General features: G+C 40.0%; 1 protein-coding gene and 1 long non-coding RNA gene across 4 annotated transcripts in view; one reads left to right on the forward strand and one right to left on the reverse strand.

Moving 5' to 3' along the window:
• Positions 1-14,696, forward strand: part of LOC120961209 (uncharacterized) — a 176,853-nt gene that overhangs the window by 67,690 nt on the left and 94,467 nt on the right. The gene's annotated exons all lie outside the window — the stretch shown is intronic.
• LOC120958394 (uncharacterized) lies at positions 10,730-14,495 on the reverse strand. Of its 3 annotated transcripts, XR_007452533.1 has the most exons (4): positions 13,190-14,495; positions 11,406-13,114; positions 11,244-11,309; positions 10,731-11,173 (listed from the first exon to the last, which is right to left on the reverse strand). It is a non-coding gene; the product is annotated as an uncharacterized LOC120958394 (long non-coding RNA). The 3 variants fall into 3 exon arrangements; XR_007452532.1 differs by having other exon boundaries at positions 10,730-11,173; positions 11,244-13,114; XR_007452531.1 differs by having other exon boundaries at positions 10,730-11,309; positions 13,190-14,494.

The raw sequence follows: 14,696 nt of genomic DNA on the forward strand, positions 1-14,696 counted from the left end.
CGATACTGTACCTGTATTGATTTTGAGTTTTAAACTTAGCAGTGCCTGGTATCATGATTGTAAGATTGTATGTATAATTGTGTTTTTTTTTTCTATTTCCCTTCAGTATAATTGATGTGAAAAAAAACGTCCTAATTCGGTCAAGGTGACACACGAATAAAAAATGCTAACATTTACCTAATAAAATACACAAGCACAATGCACTTACAATAGCAATTATCCGCAGTAAGCGTTACTCGATATACGCGATTATCTTCAAAAGTGACAAATATTTGCGTTTAGTATAGCTGATTGAGTGGATGGTTGATGATATCGAAGCGGATTCCCCTTAGTTTGGGAATAATGCAATCGAAAGCAAAATCTTTAAAAGAGGATTTAGATAAATCAGCTACAAAAAAATCGGTTTGTAGTTTCAATGCCTGTGTAATGCGTTAGGCGATAGCTACGATCGCCATGTAATGCGATGATCGTACAACTGTACCCCGAGTACCGTCGCGGTAGGTCAGTGTTTCGCTGACATGTATCGATGAAGAATCATACTTTGTTCGAAGCGGACTTTTCAACACTTGATCGTCCAGGCGATCATTGAAACCAAAAAGGGATTTCCCGTACTGGAAACGTTGGAGTTCAGAAGCCTTATCTTGGGAAGGGGGACATAACTAAACTCTTGAAATAAGTTGGAAGGCGAAGATTTTTGGGCAGCGTAATGTCCTATCTTGACAGTCCGAACGAATCTGACTTGCCATGATCGGAGTTGGTTTTATTTATACTCAAAAGAAGTTAAGGGTTTCTCACATTTGGTTCCGGGTTGTATGTTGGAAAGTTATTGTTTTCACTCAGCTAGTTACGTTTGTCTTTGTGAGAACGATGGTTCTTGTCACTAAGTTCCTGTTTTTGGTTTAATGCTTATACTGTTCCTGCTTTGGGTTATAATGCATAAACTGTTCCTGCTTATGTTGTACGTTTCGATTGGTTCTGATAAGTGTGTCACAATTGTTTTTATATGAACGGTGTGGCCTGCTCTTCCGGGTGTGTATGGTATAATTTGATTTACTGAATGTGTTTAAATGAATGTGTTACAATGGTGTGGCTTGGCTTTCCAAAGTGTGTTACAATGTGTCTATGGCTGATAGTGTGTATTACAATATGTTCTGTATAGCAGATATGCTACACCTGTTTAGGTTGGTTCAACCGATTTAAAAAAACGCGAGAATCTAATGTAATGAAAATGTAAAAACTTGGGAAAAAGGGTATCTTCCCGAACCAATCATCAACGTGGATGAAACTTATTTTGGATTATTTAAAATACCATAAGATTTAGAGGAGATGATACTACCCATCTGCTCTAAATCTTATGGTATTTTAAATAATCCTTAATTTTTATTATTTTTTTGCGGTTTTATATGTCAAAAAGATCACTATTTCAATTTATGTGGATTTTTTTCACAATAAAATTTTAAATTTCAGGTGTTTAGTTTGCTACAATTTGCACTGTTATACCCACTCTTTTTTCTTCTTCTTCTTTGGCACAACAACCGCGGTCGGTCAAGGCCTGCCTGTACTCACTTGTAAAGTGAGCTTTGCTTTCAGTGAATTATTGTAACTGTCACGCTGGAAGATAACCTCCGATTTACCGTAGTGATCGAAAGGGTGTGAGGTTAACACTGACGCTTTATTACCATAAAATTTACCTATTTATACCTAAATGGTTACATGCCAATTGTTCTTACTTGCTAAAATGCTGCGTTGACATCATGCCGATCGACCACCGATCGTGCGCGTGCTCGCAGCATTGTTTATTATTATTTTATTTATTTATTTTAGAGCTAACGCAGCCAAACCGTCTTCGATCGGTTGATCGACCGGATGGCTATCGCGACCTAGTAAACTAATTATTTTAACTGCCAGCGACAGTAACCATAGCAGGATAGTCAGTCCTACATGTAGGGACACGGTCTATTCGGGACTTGAACCCATGACGGGCATGTTGTTACGTCGTACGAGTTGACGACTGTACCACATGACCGGCCTAATACAGTATCGGACAGAATGATAGGACGCTAGTGTTTTCAACGCATCATGCACCCTTTGGGACAGGTTGGGACAGGTTTATGTGTGGTTTGTGTGTTTGTGTTTGTGTGTGTGTGCATGTGTGTGTATGTGTGTGTACATGTGTGTGTGTGCATGTGTGTGTGTATGTATGTTTGAATGTGTATTGGTGTGTGTGTTTGTTTCACAAGTAGGTCGTTTCGGATAGTTTTGTTAGTAGTTTTTTTGTGTTTTGGGTTAGGTTTTTGATGTAATAAGCAGGTCCATATATATATATATATATATATATATATATATATATATATATATATATATATATATATATATAGATATATATATATATATATATGGATTATTTTGCGTAATCAACATAATTTTCTATGGATGGGTTACGTTTTTGAGCTGCTTATTTGTCTAAAAAACAAGTGTCTTCAATTAAATTTCACTAGGTGTAGCTGTGCGATACGTATATACTGGTGAGTTGCTCACTCAAAAGCAATCAGCTGCATTGATCTACGTACCTCAAATTTAGTCAAAAATTTTGAAGCATTTTCCTTAAAATACCAATAAAATATTTATAAACCACAGATTTTTATTGAAATTAAATGTTAGTACAATTAAATAACCCTAGCTACGCGTGAAATCAGGTAAACTCATGTAGATATATTAAGAGGCAAAATTTCATGAACAAGCGACAAAAATTGGTGACCATGGGACAAAAATTGGTGCCTTCCAGACAAAAATTGATGCGCACTGACAAAAATTGACGCCTTCGAGACAAAAATTGATGCACACTGTCAAAAATTGACGCCTACGAGACAAAAATTGATGCACACTGTCAAAAATTGGTGACTTCGAGCCAAAATTTGACGGCAACGGCTGTAATGGAACGATCGCGCATTTTTGTGGCAAACGCGCTTCGGACAACCGAAACGTCCTTAGACAACCGAAACGCGCTTGGACAACCGAAACGCGCAAGTCAACCGGACGTCCTCAGAAGATCACGGCGAAAGAAGACCGTAACATTGTTAATAGATCGAAAAAACACTGATCGCGAGGGCGGTGGACCTGCTTATTACATCAAAAACCTAACCCAAAACACAAAAAAACTACTAACAAAACTATCCGAAACGACCTACTTGTGAAACAAACACACACACCAATACACATTCAAACATACATACACACACACATGCACACACACATGTACACACACACATACACACACATGCACACACACACACAAACACAAACACACAAACCACACATAAACCTGTCCCAACGGGTGCATGATGCGTTGAAAACACTAGGGTCCTATCATTCTGTCCGATACTGTATTAGGCCGGTCATGTGGTACAGTCGTCAACTCGTACGACGTAACAACATGCCCGTCATGGGTTCAAGTCCCGAATAGACCGTGTCCCTACATGTAGGACTGACTATCCTGCTATGGTTACTGTCGCTGGCAGTTAAAATAATTAGTTTACTAGGTCGCGATAGCCATCCGGTCGATCAACCGATCGAAGACGGTTTGGCTGCGTTAGCTCTAAAATAAATAAATAAAATAATAATAAACAATGCTGCGAGCACGCGCACGATCGGTGGTCGATCGGCATGATGTCAACGCAGCATTTTAGCAAGTAAGAACAATTGGCATGTAACCATTTAGGTATAAATAGGTAAATTTTATGGTAATAAAGCGTCAGTGTTAACCTCACACCCTTTCGATCACTACGGTAAATCGGAGGTTATCTTCCAGCGTGACAGTTACAATAATTCACTGAAAGCAAAGCTCACTTTACAAGTGAGTACAGGCAGGCCTTGACCGACCGCGGTTGTTGTGCCAAAGAAGAAGAAGAAAAAAGAGTGGGTATAACAGTGCAAATTGTATATATATATATATATATATATATATATTTTAACGGGGAAAAATATAAAATATGTACAGAGCACTAATGATTACCATAAAATTAATTTCAACCCGCAAAGTTCATTTCATTTCAAACAATCAATCATTTAGTTCAAGTGTACCTAATTGAATTACGTGTGCTGTATCTGAAAGCGTCATTTGAGCAAGGTGGATAAATAGACAACAGGCAGGTTTATGTATCTGATTTTGGTCGCCATCATGAACGGGGATACCTCTGGAGACTGCTAAGCTTTTTATAAATCAGTGGTTCCCTAATTGTCAAATCCAGATTTGTCAAAGTACGCGGGATCAACCTGCAGTCATTTATGGACCTAGCAATTAAAGCAAAATTCAGATTATTCCAAAACAATGCAACTGGCAACGTGCATGAAAAATTTAGTTTGGATGTTTCAGAATACATAAAGCTATAAAATCACTGCAAGCTTCCCCTATTAAAGCTTTTGTGTTTATTGCGTAAGTTAAAATGTTGTTTTGTCTTCATAAAACGTGGTAAAGTAACATGTTTATGTTTTTGCAGAACTTCAACAAAGTAAACTTCCTGGATTCCAAAATTAGTTTTTTTATGTTCGACAAAACATGAGTAAAAAAAATCATCTAACGACAAACGCAGATCGAGAGCGAGTGTGCTCCTTGCACAATAGCGGAAAACTACCAAAAGAAATAGGAGAATTGTTAGGAATACAGCGTACAACAGTGAATGCAATTCTTAAAAAATATAGGGAAACAGGGAATGTGTCAATTCAAAAACGAGGTAATCCATCAACATCAAAAGTGAATGAAGACGCCCAAAACAAAATAAGGCAATGGTTAGACGAGGATTGCTGTTTGTCGTTAAAAGAAATTAAACGCAGACTAGAAAATCAATGTAATGTGATTGTTAGCACGGCCACCATTCAGAGGTCAATAAAAATTTCAATTTTTCTTTTAAACGTACATCAAAAATACCAGAGAGGCGAAATTGTAATTCTACATTAAGCATTCGGAAATCTTATGCACTTGACTTTATGGCTAATTTAGCGACAATTCCTGAATCAAATATGATATTCATTGACGAGGTGGGCTTTAATGTATCTATGCGATTAGGATACGGTAGGGCTTTAGTCGGCCGACCGGCAGTGCAAAGAGTACCCTATATCCGATCGAAAAATATTTCAATTTGTTGTGCGATCAACAAACATGAAATCATCAGTTATTCCTCACAACCTTTTCCGTTCAACACAGACTCTTTCGTGGCATTTTTGGAAGATCTTTTTCAAAAATTAGAGGAAAAAAATATAACAGCCGGCGTATTAATTATGGACAACGTTAGGTTCCATCATTCTGCAAGGGTTAAAGAGCTGGTCGAAACACATACAGGGTTCAAAATAATGTTTCTACCTCCGTATTCGCCATTTTTGAACCCTATAGAGAATATGTTTTCAAAATGGAAGAATATCGTTAAACGAGGGAACCCAGAAAATGAAGATAATTTGTACTCCTTAATTGAAAATGGCAGTACAATGATAACCCGTACGGATTGCGAGAACTATTTTAGGAATTTATTCAACTATTTGCCCCGATGCCAAAATGAAGAAATAATCGAAGATTAATCTTCTCTAAATTGTCTTTACAGCCGTTGCCGTCAAATTTTGGCTCGAAGTCACCAATTTTTGACAGTGTGCATCAATTTTTGTCTCGAAGGCGTCAATTTTTGACAGTGTGCATCAATTTTTGTCTCGAATGCGTCAATTTTTGTCAGTGCGCATCAATTTTTGTCTCGAAGGCACCAATTTTTGTCTCATGGTCACCAATTTTTGTCGCTTCTTCATGAAATTTTGCCTCTTAATATATCAACATGAGTTTACCTGATTTGACGCGTATTTAGGGTTATTTAATTGTAGTAACATTTAATTTGAATAAAAATCTGTGGTTTATGAATATTTTATTGGGATTTTAAGGAAAATGCTTCAAAATTTTTGACTAAATTTCAGGTACGTAGATCAACACAGCTGATTGCTTTTGAACAATGAATATACTTTGTACTACTTAATCGAAAATGGCAGTACAATGATACATAAACCGTACGGATTGCGAGAACTATTTTAGGAATTTATTTAACTATTTGCCACGATTGCCGGTCTCGTAATACAGTCGTCAACTCGTACGACTTAATAACATGCCCGTTATGGGTTCAAGCCCCAAATGGACCGTGCCGCCATACGTAGGACTGACTATCCTGCTATGGGGGGATCAATAAGTCACTGAAAGCCAAGCCCACAAGTTGTGGTACAGGCAGGCTTTGATTGACAATGGTCGTTGAGCCAAAAGAAGAAGAAGATTTGCCACGATGCCAAAATTAAGAAATAATCGTGGATTAATCTTCTCTAAATTGTTTTGATATTATTATAAATAAGACGTAAAACTATGTGAAATATAGAATTCCTGAATTGATTCCTTTGCATTGTATAACCTTTTTAATTTTGTTTTGCATTCTGGAATTATTAAAATATTAAAATAACGAAAAAATACCAAGAGACAAAAATTTGTGACCATGAGACAAAAATTGGTGCCTTCGAGACAAAAATTGATGCGCACTGACAAAAATTGACGCCTTCGAGACAAAAATTGATGCACACTGTCAAAAATTGACGCCTACGAGACAAAAATTGATGCACACTGTCAAAAATTGACGCCTACGAGACAAAAATACATGACTTACGGCCAAAATTTGACGGCAACGGCTGTAAGAACTCGATCCTTTTGCGCTTAATGCCAGCAGCCGCCATTCGCTTAATGATATCGCGCTGATAATCGGTACAATGTTTACCTCGATCCATTGTAATAAAAATTGCTTGCTGAGACCGTCAAGAACGCGCTGGTTAAAAAGTTGGACACGGCTGATCCCGTGCATTGCCTGCGTTCTGCTTCTATACGCGATGAATTACATCGTTTTCGAGCAGCGAAAACATCGCATGGATAAAAACTATCAATGAGTAAGCGAGTGAGTGTCTATCCATTTAAATCGAGAACAGAATACTGTCGCGCTCATGAAACAAAACGCCCATTGAAAAGAACACCTGCGCGCCAGCTCAATGCACGCACAAAGTTTGCCATGCGCAAACAACGTTCAACGCAGAGATGCACGCAGGCCTTTCAATGGCGTGCACTGGAGAAACACCTGTGAGGGAATGCCGAGTTCATTGCTATAGTGCGCGTGTCCATTTCGCATCGCTGCGTATGCACATTCATCAACCAGCACACCTGCTTTGTCGTCAGAGGAACAAGAGCTGCAGTATCGGACATTAAGATAGGACCCTGGTTTTTTCAACGCACCGTGCACTTGTTTTGCCACGTTACTTGTGTTTGTGTTTGTGTGTGTGTGTGTGTGTGTGTGTGTGTGTGTGTGTGTGTGTGTGTGTGTGTGTGTGTGTGTGTGTGTGTGTGTGTGTGTGTGTGTGTGTGTGTGTGTGTGTGTGTGTGTGTGTGTGTGTGTGTGTGTGAATGTGGGTGTGTGTGTGTGCATGTGTGTGTGTGTGTTTGTGTGTGTAGTAGAAAGAGAGTGTGCGTAGTGTGTATTTGCAAGTGCGCGGGTTTCCAAGCGACCCCGAGTTTTTGGGGATAGTGCGGAAGGTACAAGTAAGCACAACGCCTTCAATAGGTGCAAGACAACGCAAACGATTCCGACCGGAACTCGCCACTCAAACGGATATGAGTTGCTTATACTTTCTTGTACCTGGTGATCCTACTGGTCTTCTCAATCTCTTTGCATTTACTGTCGGAACCGATTCTAACATGCCATAAGGCCATAACAAAAGGCTGGATAAAAGAAAAGGAATTGTTTTGTTGGTTTCTTATATCTATAGGGTTATGCGTGTCAACTATTAGCTACTTAGGATGTGCGGAATGATTTTACTCACGTCTGGTTTGCTTAGCGGTCAAAATGAAAAGAGAGCATTTTTATTCTATTTCCGATGCACGGTAGTGCAACTATCCGGTTCGGTACGATTACCGAATTAAGTCGATTGCTTGCATGCGGTGTAACGCAGGTGTGGTGTATTAGCGCAACTATAGTGTGGTGCAGCTTGCGTGCGAGGTACGCCACATATCTTAGCCTGGACCATAAAAACTAGATACCTGTTATAAACCTAAATTTATGTGTTTTGATTGTTTATAAAAAACTGGTAAATTTATATTTCCTAAAAAAGAATATTTGAGCATCACCGAGTGACAAAACATCTCAAATACCTCAAACAGCGATAAAACATCCTTTTTTGAAAGCTGCTAAACATGGTTTTTAATATTATTTAGTTTTCCACTGTTATATCAACTGGGGTGGAGCAGTAGATATGGCTATCCGACTGAAATGGTTTTTTTTTATATGAAGTTTTCAAGTGCATATCCCACTGCTCGACTTTTTAACCACGTTGCTATGGCGGCAAACACCATTCCACTCCACTGCCAAACCGATCGGTTAGCGAAGATTCTGATTGAGAAAACACAATTGGATAACATTGGAATTTTGCTAACCGATCGGCTAAATTATCCACTCCGTTATCGACTTTCGTTCGCGATGAGGCTCATAGGTGTACAAAGTTTTGGAGGAAAACACGGATGTATGAAATGCACGGTTGTTGGATATCGGCATCCAATTTCCAAAGCCATTTGTTTTCCTACTGGTTCAACGGTCCCTCCAAGAACCCACAAAAAGTTTCGCTTGGGTTTATATGGCGAGCATCACAAGGAAATAACGCCACTTCTTCAGCGAAACAAAAATAAATATTGTGAATTCCGCGTCTGTTGCGGATGGCCTGCATTTGATAGTCTACGGTGTTACACGTAAAAATGTGCAGGGCTATACTTTTGGTCTATGGGGAGCACCAAAATGGTCGGAAGAAACTAGCAAAAACATTTCTAAAGATTTGATTGGAATTGCACTACCATCTGAATTCCACAGAAAATTCCGAACCCTGGAAGATGTGATTGGAAGATTTTGTAAAGCTTCCCCGGTACCAAAATCCATGCGACTTTTCGCTAACGGATTGATTAAATGGCGCCCGATTAGACGATCCGATAGAAGCACTTCCCAACCAGCATTATCGCGCGATTTTTATGTGTATCTATCATTTTTCTCATTCTAACATTCACAAAATTTTTCATTCTGCCTCGCTCTTCTGGGTGTTGGTCTGTATTTGCTTGCGACTTGGCTGTGTCGCATCAACGATTCGCATGTTTCATTTAGCTCATCCCTTTCCATCGTTGGAGAGAAACTCTTGCGTCTCGCTTTTCTGGGACTTGTCCAAATTCGCTTGCTACACCAATCGTTCACGCAAGCGTTCTCCTCTCGCCCGCTCTTTGTATCATTGTACAGGTACTCCCCGATATACGCTATCAATGCGTACCGGAGGCAATAGCGTATCTCGAATATTCAATAGCGAAAGTCGAATTTCGAGGTTTTCAGTCAAATTATAACTAATATCCGTATAACTTTGCATGAAGTGGTAGGTTTTAGCCACTTAATTAGTTATTTGATCTAATTTCAACTGAATTTTTCAATTTTATACCATTTGAAATGGTTTTTAATATTCAACCAAAGGGAATTTATTTTGCATTTGACATTCGATTTATAAAATTAGTACTACTTGTTCAAAGAACCGTCAAATTTAGAAAAAAAGCGTATAGCGAAATCGTGTATATCGAGTATGGCGTATATCGGGGAATACCTGTATAGCCACACGAGGAAGGCGCTGCTTCGCGTTCACATGAAAATGTGATAGTGTGAAATCAAGTTTGCAAGCGGTAGGACGCGTCGGTGTGTGTCCGTTTTTTCTCTCGTGAAACCAGTACGGAAAAACTATTTGGTAAGTACAGTTTTTAATAAAGGGTTATATCAATCTTTATCAAACTGATTTGTATTGATAATTGTGATATAAAATCAATTTCGTTTTTTTTTAAAGAAATCGTAACACACGCACGAACGGAAGTGAGCACGGACCACAACAGAAGCAATATTCAATTGGTTGGTAAGTATTGTGCTTGACGTTAAATTGAACAGCTGTTGGCAAAATAATTAATATTTCCTTCTATCCCTAGGAGTGCCGAAAACAGAACAGGAGAGGAAAGAAGGCAGGAACGATCCGATCCTCCAACGTGCTAGCGCCTGGTAGAGGAGAAGCGGCAGGAAGGTAGAGACGAACATCCACCTCGCTAGTGCAGCACGTAGGAGCAGCAAGAGGGAAGCAAGCAGGACGCGTACACACCATTCGACGAAGGCAAAGCTGGAGGAAAGGAAGAACGAGGAGAGAAGGCAGGCAAGACGGGTACGTGTGTATCCCGCACCGGTTTTCGGCAGTGTGAATTGTGTGAGTATTGAAAAGTGTATGTGTGAGTAGAGGTAAAGAGGTTAAATAAAAAGCGAATGTGTGGAATGGAAAAATTAGAGAGAGTCTGTGTTTGTTTTGGGAGAGAGGAGAGAATGAAAGAAATTGAACAATAATTTAGCATACAGAAACTACATGTATGATACACGCTGTCGCACCGTTGCAGAAACGTGCTCTTTAGTGCTGCTAATGAGCACGATTTGAGAACGTTTTGAGCCCGTTTTTTCTCATACAAAATTGTAAAATGTCGCGCGATAATGTCGGTTGGGATAAGCCTGAAAACCCAACCGACATTATCGCGCGACATTTTACAATTTTGTATGAGAAAAAACGGGCTCAAAACGTTCTCAAATCGTGCTCATTAGCAGCACTAAAGAGCACGTTTCTGCAACAGTGCGACAGCGTGTATCATACATGTAGTTTCTGTATGCTAAATTATTGTTCAATTTCTTTCATTCTCTCCTCTCTCCCAAAACAAACACAGACTCTCTCTAATTTTTCCATTCCACACATTCGCTTTTTATTTAACCTCTTTACCTCTACTCACACATACACTTTTCAATACTCACACAATTCACACTGCCGAAAACCGGTGCGGGATACACACGTACCCGTCTTGCCTGCCTTCTCTCCTCGTTCTTCCTTTCCTCCAGCTTTGCCTTCGTCGAATGGTGTGTACGCGTCCTGCTTGCTTCCCTCTTGCTGCTCCTACGTGCTGCACTAGCGAGGTGGATGTTCGTCTCTACCTTCCTGCCGCTTCTCCTCTACCAGGCGCTAGCACGTTGGAGGATCGGATCGTTCCTGCCTTCTTTCCTCTCCTGTTCTGTTTTCGGCACTCCTAGGGATAGAAGGAAATATTAATTATTTTGCCAACAGCTGTTCAATTTAACGTCAAGCACAATACTTACCAACCAATTGAATATTGCTTCTGTTGTGGTCCGTGCTCACTTCCGTTCGTGCGTGTGTTACGATTTCTTTAAAAAAAAACGAAATTGATTTTATATCACAATTATCAATACAAATCAGTTTGATAAAGATTGATATAACCCTTTATTAAAAACTGTACTTACCAAATAGTTTTTCCGTACTGGTTTCACGAGAGAAAAAACGGACACACACCGACGCGTCCTACCGCTTGCAAACTTGATTTCACACTATCACATTTTCATGTGAACGCGAAGCAGCGCCTTCCTCGTGTGGCTATACAGGTATTCCCCGATATACGCCATACTCGATATACACGATTTCGCTATACGCTTTTTTTCTAAATTTGACGGTTCTTTGAACAAGTAGTACTAATTTTATAAATCGAATGTCAAATGCAAAATAAATTCCCTTTGGTTGAATATTAAAAACCATTTCAAATGGTATAAAATTGAAAAATTCAGTTGAAATTAGATCAAATAACTAATTAAGTGGCTAAAACCTACCACTTCATGCAAAGTTATACGGATATTAGTTATAATTTGACTGAAAACCTCGAAATTCGACTTTCGCTATTGAATATTCGAGATACGCTATTGCCTCCGGTACGCATTGATAGCGTATATCGGGGAGTACCTGTACAATGATACAAAGAGCGGGCGAGAGGAGAACGCTTGCGTGAACGATTGGTGTAGCAAGCGAATTTGGACAAGTCCCAGAAAAGCGAGACGCAAGAGTTTCTCTCCAACGATGGAAAGGGATGAGCTAAATGAAACATGCGAATCGTTGATGCGACACAGCCAAGTCGCAAGCAAATACAGACCAACACCCAGAAGAGCGAGGCAGAATGAAAAATTTTGTGAATGTTAGAATGAGAAAAATGATAGATACACATAAAAATCGCGCGATAATGCTGGTTGGGTAACGGATTGAGCGAGATATACCGTCGCGGCGACACGATACATGTTGCATACATGTGTACTACATTTTAAGAGCCCCCCTCGCTTTCTTTCGGATTGCAATGAGTTCAGACACACTTAAAACTTCGTTTAACATATTTCATATTCGTTTTTTATTTTTCACTTTCTTTTCTGAAGTACATTCTTTCATACACACATCCTCCCCCAGGTATTTTTCGAAGAAACTAAAAAAAAAAACTAACGCACACAACTAGATCCGCGAGAGAGTGCGAATCGGCAAAGAAAAAAAAAACATACACACACACACCTCCTCCTCCCCTTGGTGTTTTTCGCAAAGTGATCCCGTAGAACGTGAACGCAAAAACACACACACAAAGCACGCAGGCAAGCACACACACACCTCACTCCTCCCCCCCCCCCCCCCCCCCCCCCCAGGTGTTTTCGCAAGGTGATTCCGTAGGAGATCGCCAAACAGCAAAAGCACACATACACACACATACACAGCCACGCACGCATGCAAGCACACATACACACATACACAACCATGCACGCATGCAAGCACACATACACACACATACACAGCCATGCACGCATGCAAGCACACATACACAGCCACGCACGCATGCAAGCACACATACACACACACATACACACATACCTACCCCTCCCCCTCTCTTGGTGTTTTTCGCAAGGTGATCCCGTAGGATCTCGTTATGCGAAGCGGCAAAAACACACACAGCCACGCACGCAGGCATGCACACACATACACACTCATAGACGCGCGCGCGCACGCACGCACGAACGCACGAGGGAGCGTAAAGGTTCTATACGTTGCCGGTCTCCCCCTCCCGTGTTCTCGTTCTCCGACAAGGCTGAGGTGTGCACGTTTGTGCGTGTACCTTTGCCGTCCTGTAAGCTGGAGGATTAGTTCAGCGCTGTTGAAGAAATGAAAGTTAAGAATAAGATTACTCACTCTTTTTTCGTATGCTTTGTGTGTTTTCATAACTTACCTTATTGCAAACAAAATCCGGAATGAATCTCCTCGTTTCGAATATTCCGCATTCGATCACATCCTCGGCGATGCTCGACACCATCAGTGGATGAAAGCAGGAAAAGAAACAAAGAAAAGCATCAGTCACCATCAGCATCATCTTACTCTCACACTTTTACATCGGTTAATGATTCTTACCTTTTCAAATTCACCAAAACAAACAGCGATGGAACCAAATCCAGAACACCAAAATCACACACGATTTCTGGAGCAAACCGACACATCCTCCCCCTCCAATTGTTTGCCACAGACTGACGTGTGTGTGAGCAGCAATGTTCTTGAAGCGGTGAGCAACGGTAAAGCACATACAAGAAGAAGCGAGACGGCTATACGAGTAGCGAATTACGCCGCCGCACACACAGCGCGTGTCATAATTTTATACGCGAAAATCTTGAAATTTAAGTTATTCATGACAAATTGTATCGACATTTTCATACTCTGACGAACTTTTACGAAAGATATGTAAAAATTTGATGTAGTGCATTTAAATTTAGAGCAATATCATTAGCAGAACATAACATTTTGATATTTGTTTGTAAATTCAGTTCCTAAGAGCTACTACTTTTTTGAACAATAAGTGTAGAAACACAAATTTTGTCTGAGTCCAGAACAGCAACAGGGAAGATGTCGTACCCTGAGTGTGGAGATGTGTGTGTGTATGTGGTGAACGTTGCCGCGACAAGCGTGCTTTAGGATACATCGCGTGTAGGAGGGGGTAAAATCGTTTGGCTCATTGAAAATACAGGCAAAGTTGGCGCGAAGAAAACGCAACACTGCGGATTGTATGGAAAATGTTGCGCGTTCAATCCGATTGCCATGCGATTGTCCTGGGGGTTGTCCTGGGGGTTCCGAATATACGGCCTCAGCATAATTTTTCGATCGAAAAAATTCGATAGGCGCTCACGTAAAACTGACAGTATAACTATTTCTTTTATACCCCTGCATGAAGTTGCCCCCCCAGGTAAACAATTTTTAAAATAATTTATAAATAATTTTTTATCAGCCAAAATATTGAAAAAGAACCAACACATCTACCAACTTGCTTTTACATATCGTTTTTCAAAAATATCAACCTTGATTTACGGAATTTTTCTGATATTCGATAATTTCCGCAGCTCAATGCGTCGCGGATTTTGCCCCATACAAAGCGGAACGATCGAATTTTTGTAGCATAGTTCATTTTGCTCGTGAGTGTCATGGTATACCAGTTTTCAAAAAGACCAGTAAAATGAACACCTTGGCGGCGAAATGATTGTCAAATGACACCAAAATGACAGCCGGATCTATCGAATTTTTTCGATCGAAAAATTGTGCTGAGGCCGATAGTGTATTTTTACATGATGCTAGCATTTATGTACTGAAGGATCGTATTTCTTCAGAAGTATATGACCATTTTCTTTTATATTTTTGTGCCATAACTATGCTGTCTACCAACTTTTACAAAAGCCATTGGAAAGTCGCTGATG

The sequence above is a fragment of the Anopheles coluzzii genome, chromosome 3 (assembly GCF_943734685.1).
Source record: "Anopheles coluzzii chromosome 3, AcolN3, whole genome shotgun sequence".
Taxonomy (NCBI): domain Eukaryota; kingdom Metazoa; phylum Arthropoda; class Insecta; order Diptera; family Culicidae; genus Anopheles; species Anopheles coluzzii.